At 34.7% G+C, this 11,014-nt stretch overlaps 1 long non-coding RNA gene across 1 annotated transcript; it reads right to left on the bottom strand.

Annotated features, from left to right (window-relative positions):
* Positions 1-1,074: 1,074 nt before the first annotated feature.
* LOC125766626 (uncharacterized) lies at positions 1,075-6,033 on the bottom strand. Its single transcript, XR_007418678.1, has 3 exons — positions 5,157-6,033; positions 3,921-4,443; positions 1,075-1,590 (listed from the first exon to the last, which is right to left on the bottom strand). It is a non-coding gene; the product is annotated as an uncharacterized LOC125766626 (long non-coding RNA).
* Positions 6,034-11,014: the final 4,981 nt, after the last annotated feature.

An 11,014-nucleotide genomic window follows, 5' to 3' on the forward strand; every position in this document is an offset into this window, starting at 1 on the left:
ATGGATCGGCAATCTCTAACCTGTGGTCGATAGATGGCACCAATGGCTACATTTTCTTCTTCGACAGCCATGCTCTCAGGTGTCTGTGCCGGAAGTTATTCGAGGAACCAAGTTCCTTACCCTGTTTGAGAAAATGTAAAATTTTCCTCATTTTTGAGCAATTTAGCAAACTTTATAAATGTGATATATTTTCATGCAAATTTGTTGCAATGTGTTTCTTTTCACTCAAATAATGCTTTAAACTAAAAACATAATAAAAAATCAGAAAAAAATTTTTTTAAAATTTTCAACTCGAAAATTTCATAAGGCTTACCCCTTACGTTTTTTTTGGGAAATTTTGCAAAAAAAATGAAATTGATTTATTTTAATGCCAATTGGTTGCAATGTGTTTCTTTTCACTCAAGTAATGCTTTAAATAACAAAATGAGTGAAAAATAATAAAAAAATCAAAATATTCAAAAAATGAAAATTTACTAAGGCTCATTTTTGCCCCAAGTTTTGCCTATAACTCGGTCGGTATCTAACGGATCGCCAATCTTTAACCTGTGGTCGATAGATGGCACCAATGGCTACATTTTCTTCTTGGACGGCCATGCTCTCAGGTGCCCGTGCCGGATGTTATTCGAGGAACCAAGTTCCTTACCCTGTTTCAGAAAATGTAAAATTTTCCTCATTTTTGAGCAATTTAGCAAACTTTATAATTGTGATATATTTTCATGCAAATTTGTTGCAATGTGTTTCTTTTCACTCAAATAATGCTTTAAATTAGAAAAATAATAAAAAATCAGAAAAAAATTTTAAAAAAATTTTCAACTCGAAAATTTCATAAGGCTTACCCCTTACGGTTTTTTGGGGAAATTTTGCAAAAAAAAATGAAATTGATTTATTTTAATGCCAATTGGTTGCAATGTGTTTCTTTTCACTCAAGTAATGCTTTAAATAAAAAAAGAGTGAAAAATAATAAAAAAATCAAAATATTCAAAAAAATGAAAATTTACTAAGGCTCATTTTTGCCCCAAGTTTTGCCTATAACTCGGTCGGTATCTAACGGATCGCCAATCTTTAACCTGTGGTCGATAGATGGCACCAATGGCTACATTTTCTTCTTGGACGGCCATGCTCTCAGGTGCCCGTGCCGGAAGTTATTCGAGGAACCAAGTTCCTTACCCTGTTTGAGAAAATGTAAAATTTTCCTCATTTTTGAGCAATTTAGCAAACTTTATAAATGTGATATATTTTCATGCAAATTTGTTGCAATGTGTTTCTTTTCACTCAACTAATGCTTTAAACTAAAAACATAATAAAAAATCAGAAAAAATTTTTTTTTAAATTTTCAACTCGAAAATTTCATAAGGCTTACCCCTTACGTTTTTTTTGGGAAATTTTGCAAAAAAAATGAAATTGATTTATTTTAATGCCAATTGGTTGCAATGTGTTTCTTTTCACTCAAGTAATGCTTTAAATAACAAAATGAGTGAAAAATAATAAAAAAATCAAAATATTCAAAAAATGAAAATTTACTAAGGCTCATTTTTGCCCCAAGTTTTGCCTATAACTCGGTCGGTATCTAACGGATCGCCAATCTTTAACCTGTGATCGATAGATGGCACCAATGGCTACATTTTCTTCTTGGACGGCCATGCCCTCAGATGTCCGTGCCGGAAGTTATTCGAGGAACCAAGTTCCTTACCCTGTTTGAGAAAATGTAAAATTTTCCTCATTTTTGCCCCAAGTTTTGCCTATAACTCGGTCGGTATCTAATGGATCGGCAATCTCTAACCTGTGGTCGATAGATGGCACCAATGGCTACATTTTCTTCTTCGACAGCCATGCTCTCAGGTGTCTGTGCCGGAAGTTATTCGAGGAACCAAGTTCCTTACCCTGTTTGAGAAAATGTAAAATTTTCCTCATTTTTGAGCAATTTAGCAAACTTTATAAATGTGATATATTTTCATGCAAATTTGTTGCAATGTGTTTCTTTTCACTCAAATAATGCTTTAAACTAAAACCATAATAAAAAATCAGAAAAAAAATTTTTAAAAATTTTCAACTCGAAAATTTCATAAGGCTTACCCCTTACGTTTTTTTGGGGAAATTTTGCAAAAAAAAATGAAATTGATTTATTTTAATGCCAATTGGTTGCAATGTGTTTCTTTTCACTCAAGTAATGCTTTAAATAAAAAAAGAGTGAAAAATAATAAAAAAATCAAAATATTCAAAAAAATGAAAATTTACTAAGGCTCATTTTTGCCCCAAGTTTTGCCTATAACTCGGTCGGTATCTAACGGATCGCCAATCTTTAACCTGTGGTCGATAGATGGCACCAATGGCTACATTTTCTTCTTGGACGGCCATGCTCTCAGGTGCCCGTGCCGGAAGTTATTCGAGGAACCAAGTTCCTTACCCTGTTTGAGAAAATGTAAAATTTTCCTCATTTTTGAGCAATTTAGCAAACTTTATAAATGTGATATATTTTCATGCAAATTTGTTGCAATGTGTTTCTTTTCACTCAACTAATGCTTTAAACTAAAAACATAATAAAAAATCAGAAAAAATTTTTTTTTAAATTTTCAACTCGAAAATTTCATAAGGCTTACCCCTTACGTTTTTTTTGGGAAATTTTGCAAAAAAAATGAAATTGATTTATTTTAATGCCAATTGGTTGCAATGTGTTTCTTTTCACTCAAGTAATGCTTTAAATAACAAAATGAGCGAAAAATAATAAAAAAATCAAAATATTCCAAAAATGAAAATTTACTAAGGCTCATTTTTGCACCAAGTTTTGCATATAACTCGGTCGGTACCTAACGGATAGCCAATCTTTAACCGGTGATCGATAGATGGCACCAATGGCTACATTTTCTTCTCAGACGGCCATGCCCTCAGATGTCCGTGCCGGAAGTTATTCGAGGAACCAAGTTCCTTACCCTGTTTGAGAAAATGTAAAATTTTCCTCATTTTTGCACCAAGTTTTGCCTATAACTCGGTCGGTATCTAACGGATCGCCAATCTTTAACCTGTGGTCGATAGATGGCACCAATGGCTACATTTTCTTCTTGGACGGCCATGCTCTCAGGTGCCCGTGCCGGAAGTTATTCGAGGAACCAAGTTCCTTACCCTGTTTGAGAAAATGTAAAATTTTCCTCATTTTTGAGCAATTTAGCAAACTTTATAAATGTGATATATTTTCATGCAAATTTGTTGCAATGTGTTTCTTTTCACTCAAATAATGCTTTAAACTAAAAACATAATAAAAAATCAGAAAAAAATTTTTTTTAAATTTTCAACTCGAAAATTTCATAAGGCTTACCCCTTACGTTTTTTTTGGGAAATTTTGCAAAAAAAATGAAATTGATTTATTTTAATGCCAATTGGTTGCAATGTGTTTCTTTTCACTCAAGTAATGCTTTAAATAACAAAATGAGTGAAAAATAATAAAAAAATCAAAATATTCAAAAAATGAAAATTTACTAAGGCTCATTTTTGCCCCAAGTTTTGCCTATAACTCGGTCGGTATCCAACGGATCGCCAATCTTTAACCTGTGATCGATAGATGGCACCAATGGCTACATTTTCTTCTCAGACGGCCATGCTCTCAGATGTCCGTGCCGGAAGTTATTCGAGGAACCAAGTTCCTTACCCTGTTTGAGAAAATGTAAAATTTTCCTCATTTTTGCACCAAGTTTTGCCTATAACTCGGTCGGTATCTAACGGATCGCCAATCTTTAACCTGTGGTCGATAGATGGCACCAATGGCTACATTTTCTTCTTGGACGGCCATGCTCTCAGGTGCCCGTGCCGGAAGTTATTCGAGGAACCAAGTTCCTTACCCTGTTTGAGAAAATGTAAAATTTTCCTCATTTTTGCCCCAAGTTTTGCCTATAACTCGGTCGGTATCTAATGGATCGCCAATCTTTAACCTGTGGTCGATAGATGGCACCAATGGCTACATTTTCTTCTTCGACAGCCATGCTCTCAGGTGTCTGTGCCGGAAGTTATTCGAGGAACCAAGTTCCTTACCCTGTTTGAGAAAATGTAAAATTTTCCTCATTTTTGAGCAATTTAGCAAACTTTATAAATGTGATATATTTTCATGCAAATTTGTTGCAATGTGTTTCTTTTCACTCAAATAATGCTTTAAACTAAAACCATAATAAAAAATCAGAAAAAAAATTTTTAAAAATTTTCAACTCGAAAATTTCATAAGGCTTACCCCTTACGTTTTTTTTGGGAAATTTTGCAAAAAAAATGAAATTGATTTATTTTAATGCCAATTGGTTGCAATGTGTTTCTTTTCACTCAAGTAATGCTTTAAATAAAAAAACGAGTGAAAAATAATAAAAAAATCAAAATATTCAAAAAATGAAAATTTACTAAGGCTCATTTTTGCACCAAGTTTTGCATATAACTCGGTCGGTATCTAACGGATCGCCAATCTTTAACCTGTGGTCGATAGATGGCACCAATGGCTACATTTTCTTCTTGGACGGCCATGCTCTCAGGTGCCTGTGCCGGAAGTTATTCGAGGAACCAAGTTCCTTACCCTGTTTGAGAAAATGTAAAATTTTCCTCATTTTTGAGCAATTTAGCAAACTTTATAAATGTGATATATTTTCATGCAAATTTGTTGCAATGTGTTTCTTTTCACTCAAATAATGCTTTAAACTAAAAACATAATAAAAAATCAGAAAATTTTTTTTTAAAAATTTTCAACTCGAAAATTTCATAAGGCTTACCCCTTACGTTTTTTTTGGGAAATTTTGCAAAAAAAATGAAATTGATTTATTTTAATGCCAATTGGTTGCAATGTGTTTCTTTTCACTCAAGTAATGCTTTAAATAACAAAATGAGTGAAAAATAATAAAAAAATCAAAATATTCAAAAAATGAAAATTTACTAAGGCTCATTTTTGCACCAAGTTTTGCATATAACTCGGTCGGTATCTAACGGATCGCCAATCTTTAACCTGTGGTCGATAGATGGCACCAATGGCTACATTTTCTTCTTGGACGGCCATGCTCTCAGGTGCCCGTGCCGGAAGTTATTCGAGGAACCAAGTTCCTTACCCTGTTTGAGAAAATGTAAAATTTTCCTCATTTTTGCCCCAAGTTTTGCCTATAACTCGGTCGGTATCTAATGGATCGGCAATCTTTAACCTGTGGTCGATAGATGGCACCAATGGCTACATTTTCTTCTTCGACAGCCATGCTCTCAGGTGTCTGTGCCGGAAGTTATTCGAGGAACCAAGTTCCTTACCCTGTTTGAGAAAATGTAAAATTTTCCTCATTTTTGAGCAATTTAGCAAACTTTATAAATGTGATATATTTTCATGCAAATTTGTTGCAATGTGTTTCTTTTCACTCAAATAATGCTTTAAACTAAAAACATTATAAAAAATCAGAAAATTTTTTTTTAAAATTTTCAACTCGAAAATTTCATAAGGCTTACCCCTTACGTTTTTTTTGGGAAATTTTGCAAAAAAAATGAAATTGATTTATTTTAATGCCAATTGGTTGCAATGTGTTTCTTTTCACTCAAGTAATGCTTTAAATAACAAAATGAGTGAAAAATAATAAAAAAATCAAAATATTCAAAAAATGAAAATTTACTAAGGCTCATTTTTGCCCCAAGTTTTGCCTATAACTCGGTCGGTATCTAACGGATCGCCAATCTTTAACCTGTGATCGATAGATGGCACCAATGGCTACATTTTCTTCTCAGACGGCCATGCCCTCAGATGTCCGTGCCGGAAGTTATTCGAGGAACCAAGTTCCTTACCCTGTTTGAGAAAATGTAAAATTTTCCTCATTTTTGCACCAAGTTTTGCCTATAACTCGGTCGGTATCTAACGGATCGCCAATCTTTAACCTGTGGTCGATAGATGGCACCAATGGCTACATTTTCTTCTTGGACGGCCATGCTCTCAGGTGCCCGTGCCGGAAGTTATTCGAGGAACCAAGTTCCTTACCCTGTTTGAGAAAATGTAAAATTTTCCTCATTTTTGCCCCAAGTTTTGCCTATAACTCGGTCGGTATCTAATGGATCGGCAATCTTTAACCTGTGGTCGATAGATGGCACCAATGGCTACATTTTCTTCTTCGACAGCCATGCTCTCAGGTGTCTGTGCCGGAAGTTATTCGAGGAACCAAGTTCCTTACCCTGTTTGAGAAAATGTAAAATTTTCCTCATTTTTGAGCAATTTAGCAAACTTTATAAATGTGATATATTTTCATGCAAATTTGTTGCAATGTGTTTCTTTTCACTCAAATAATGCTTTAAACTAAAACCATAATAAAAAATCAGAAAAAATTTTTTTAAAAATTTTCAACTCGAAAATTTCATAAGGCTTACCCCTTACGTTTTTTTTGGGAAATTTTGCAAAAAAAAAATGAAATTGATTTATTTTAATGCCAATTGGTTGCAATGTGTTTCTTTTCACTCAAGTAATGCTTTAAATAAAAAAAAAGAGTGAAAATAAAAATAAAAAAATCAAAATATTCAAAAAAATGAAAATTTACTAAGGCTCATTTTTGCCCCAAGTTTTGCCTATAACTCGGTCGGTATCCAACGGATCGCCAATCTTAACCTGTGGTCGATAGATGGCACCAATGGCTCCTTCTTCTTGGACGGCCATGCTCTCAGGTGCCCGTGCCGGAAGTTATTCGAGGAACCAAGTTCCTTACCCTGTTTGAGAAAATGTAAAATTTTCCTCATTTTTGCCCCAAGTTTTGCCTATAACTCGGTCGGTATCTAACGGATCGCCAATCTTTAACCTGTGGTCGATAGATGGCACCAATGGCTACATTTTCTTCTTGAACGGCCATGCTCTCAGGTGCCCGTACCGGAAGTTATTCGAGGAACCAAGTTCCTTACCCTGTTTGAGAAAATGTAAAATTTTCCTCATTTTTGAGCAATTTAGCAAACTTTATAAATGTGATATATTTTCATGCAAATTTGTTGCAATGTGTTTCTTTTCACTCAAATAATGCTTTAAACTAAAAACATAATAAAAAATCACAAAAAATAATTTTAAAAATTTTCAACTCGAAAATTTCATAAGGCTTACCCCTTCCTTTTTTTTTGGGAAATTTTGCAAAAAAAATGAAATTGATTTATTTTAATGCCAATTGGTTGCAATGTGTTTCTTTTCACTCAAGTAATGCTTTAAATAAAAAAAAAAGAGTGAAAATAAAAATAAAAAAATCAAAATATTCAAAAAAATGAAAATTTACTAAGGCTCATTTTTGCCCCAAGTTTTGCCTATAACTCGGTCGGTATCCAACGGATCGCCAATCTTAACCTGTGGTCGATAGATGGCACCAATGGCTACATTTTCTGCTCAGACGGCCATGCCCTCAGATGTCCGTGCCGGAAGTTATTCGAGGAACCAAGTTCCTTACCCTGTTTGAGAAAATGTAAAATTTTCCTCATTTTTGCACCAAGTTTTGTCTATAACTCGGTCGGTATCTAACGGATCGCCAATCTTTAACCTGTGGTCGATAGATGGCACCAATGGCTACATTTTCTTCTTGGACAGCCATGCTCTCAGGTGTCTGTGCCGGAAGTTATTCGAGGAACCAAGTTCCTTACCCTGTTTGAGAAAATGTAAAATTTTCCTCATTTTTGAGCAATTTAGCAAACTTTATAAATGTGATATATTTTCATGCAAATTTGTTGCAATGTGTTTCTTTTCACTCAAATAATGTTTTAAACTAAAAACATAATAAAAAATCAGAAAAAAAAATTTTAAAAAATTTCAACTCGAAAATTTCATAAGGCTTACCCCTTACGTTTTTTTTGGGAAATTTTGCAAAAAAAATGAAATTGATTTATTTTAATGCCAATTGGTTGCAATGTGTTTCTTTTCACTCAAGTAATGCTTTAAATAAAAAAAAGGATGAAAAATAATAAAAAAATCAAAATATTCAAAAAAATGAAAATTTACTAAGGCTCATTTTTGCCCCAAGTTTTGCCTATAACTCGGTCGGTATTCAACGGATCGCCAATCTTAACCTGTGGTCGATAGATGGCTACATTTTCTTCTTCGACAGAAATGCTCTCAGGTGTCTGTGCCGGAAGTTATTCAAGGAACCAAGTTCCTTACCCTGTTTCAGAAAATGTAAAATTTTCCTCATTTTTGCACCAATTTTTGTCTATAACTCGGTCGGTATCTAACGGATCGCCAATCTTTAACCTGTGGTCGATAGATGGCACCAATGGCTACATTTTCTTCTTGGACGGCCATGCTCTCAGGTGCCCGTGCCGGAAGTTATTCGAGGAACCAAGTTCCATACCCTGTTTCAGAAAATGTAAAATTTTCCTCATTTTTGCACCAATTTTTGTCTATAACTCGGTCGGTATCTAACGGATCGCCAATCTTTAACCTGTGGTCGATAGATGGCACCAATGGCTACATTTTCTTCTTGGACGGCCATGCTCTCAGGTGCCCGTGCCGGAAGTTATTCGAGGAACCAAGTTCCTTACCCTGTTTGAGAAAATGTAAAATTTTCCTCATTTTTGAGCAATTTAGCAAACTTTATAAATGTGATATATTTTCATGCAAATTTTTTGCAATGTGTTTCTTTTCACTCAAATAATGCTTTAAACTAAAAACATAATAAAAAATCAGAAAAAAAATTTTAAAAATTTTCAACTCGAAAATTTCATAAGGCTTACCCCTTACGTTTTTTTTGGGAAATTTAGCAAAAAAAATGAAATTGATTTATTTAATGCCAATTGGTTGCAATGTGTTTCTTTTCACTCTAGTAATGCTTTAAATAAAAAAATGAGTGAAAAATAATAAAAAGATCAAAATATTCAAAAAATGAAAATTTACTAAGGCTCATTTTTGCCCCAAGTTTTGCCTATAACTCGGTCGGTATCTAACGGATCGCCAATCTTTAACCTGTGGTCGATAGATGGCACCAATGGCTACATTTTCTTCTTGGACGGCCATGCTCTCAGGTGCCCGTGCCGGAAGTTATTCGAGGAACCAAGTTCCTTACCCTGTTTGAGAAAATGTAAAATTTTCCTCATTTTTGCCCCAAGTTTTGTCTATAACTCGGTCGGTATCTAACGGATCGCCAATCTTTAACCTGTGGTCGATAGATGGCACCAATGGCTACATTTTCTTCTTGGACAGCCATGCTCTCAGGTGTCTGTGCCGGAAGTTATTCGAGGAACCAAGTTCCTTACCCTGTTTGAGAAAATGTAAAATTTTCCTCATTTTTGAGCAATTTAGCAAACTTTATAAATGTGATATATTTTCATGCAAATTTGTTGCAATGTGTTTCTTTTCACTCAAATAATGCTTTAAACTAAAAACATAATAAAAAATCAGAAAAAAAAATTTTAAAAATTTTCAACTCGAAAATTTCATAAGGCTTACCCCTTACGTTTTTTTTGGGAAATTTAGCAAAAAAAATGAAATTGATTTATTTTAATGCCAATTGGTTGCAATGTGTTTCTTTTCACTCTAGTAATGCTTTAAATAAAAAAAATGAGTGAAAAATAATAAAAAGATCAAAATATTCAAAAAATGAAAATTTACTAAGGCTCATTTTTGCCCCAAGTTTTGCCTATAACTCGATCGGTATTCAACGGATCGCCAATCTTTAACCTGTGATCGATAGATGGCACCAATGGCTACATTTTCTGCTCAGACGGCCATGCCCTCAGATGTCCGTGCCGGAAGTTATTCGAGGAACCAAGTTCCTTACCCTGTTTGAGAAAATGTAAAATTTTCCTCATTTTTGCCCCAAGTTTTGCCTATAACTCGGTCGGTATCTAACGGATCGCCAATCTTTAACCTGTGGTCGATAGATGGCACCAATGGCTACATTTTCTTCTTGGACAGCCATGCTCTCAGGTGTCTGTGCCGGAAGTTATTCGAGGAACCAAGTTCCTTACCCTGTTTGAGAAAATGTAAAATTTTCCTCATTTTTGCCCCAAGTTTTGCCTATAACTCGGTCGGTATCTAACGGATCGCCAATCTTTAACCTGTGGTCGATAGATGGCACCAATGGCTACATTTTCTTCTTGAACGGCCATGCTCTCAGGTGCCCGTACCGGAAGTTATTCGAGGAACCAAGTTCCTTACCCTGTTTGAGAAAATGTAAAATTTTCCTCATTTTTGAGCAATTTAGCAAACTTTATAAATGTGATATATTTTCATGCAAATTTGTTGCAATGTGTTTCTTTTCACTCAAATAATGCTTTAAACTAAAAACATAATAAAAAATCACAAAAAATAATTTTAAAAATTTTCAACTCGAAAATTTCATAAGGCTTACCCCTTACGTTTTTTTTGGGAAATTTTGCAAAAAAAATGAAATTGATTTATTTTAATGCCAATTGGTTGCAATGTGTTTCTTTTCACTCAAGTAATGCTTTAAATAAAAAAACGAGTGAAAAATAATAAAAAAATCAAAATATTCAAAAAAATGAAAATTTACTAAGGCTCATTTTTGCCTCAAGTTTTGTCTATAACTCGGTCGGTATCCAACGGATCGCCAATCTTTAACCTGTGGTCGATAGATGGCACCAATGGCTACATTTTCTTCTTGGACGGCCATGCTCTCAGGTGCCCGTGCCGGAAGTTATTCGAGGAACCAAGTTCCTTACCCTGTTTGAGAAAATGTAAAATTATCCTCATTTTTGCACCAATTTTTGTCTATAACTCGGTCGGTATCTAACGGATCGCCAATCTTTAACCTGTGGTCGATAGATGGCACCAATGGCTACATTTTCTTCTTGGACGGCCATGCTCTCAGGTGCCCGTGCCGGAAGTTATTCGAGGAACCAAGTTCCTTACCCTGTTTGAGAAAATGTAAAATTTTCCTCATTTTTGCCCCAAGTTTTGCCTATAACTCGGTCGGTATCTAACGGATCGCCAATCTTTAACCTGTGGTCGATAGATGGCACCAATGGCTACATTTTCTTCTTGGACGGCTATGCTCTCAGGTGTCCGTGCCGGAAGTTATTCGAGGAACCAAGTTCCTTACCCTGTTTCAGA

This window comes from Anopheles funestus, chromosome 2RL (genome assembly GCF_943734845.2).
Source record: "Anopheles funestus chromosome 2RL, idAnoFuneDA-416_04, whole genome shotgun sequence".
Classification (NCBI taxonomy): Eukaryota; Metazoa; Arthropoda; class Insecta; order Diptera; family Culicidae; genus Anopheles; species Anopheles funestus.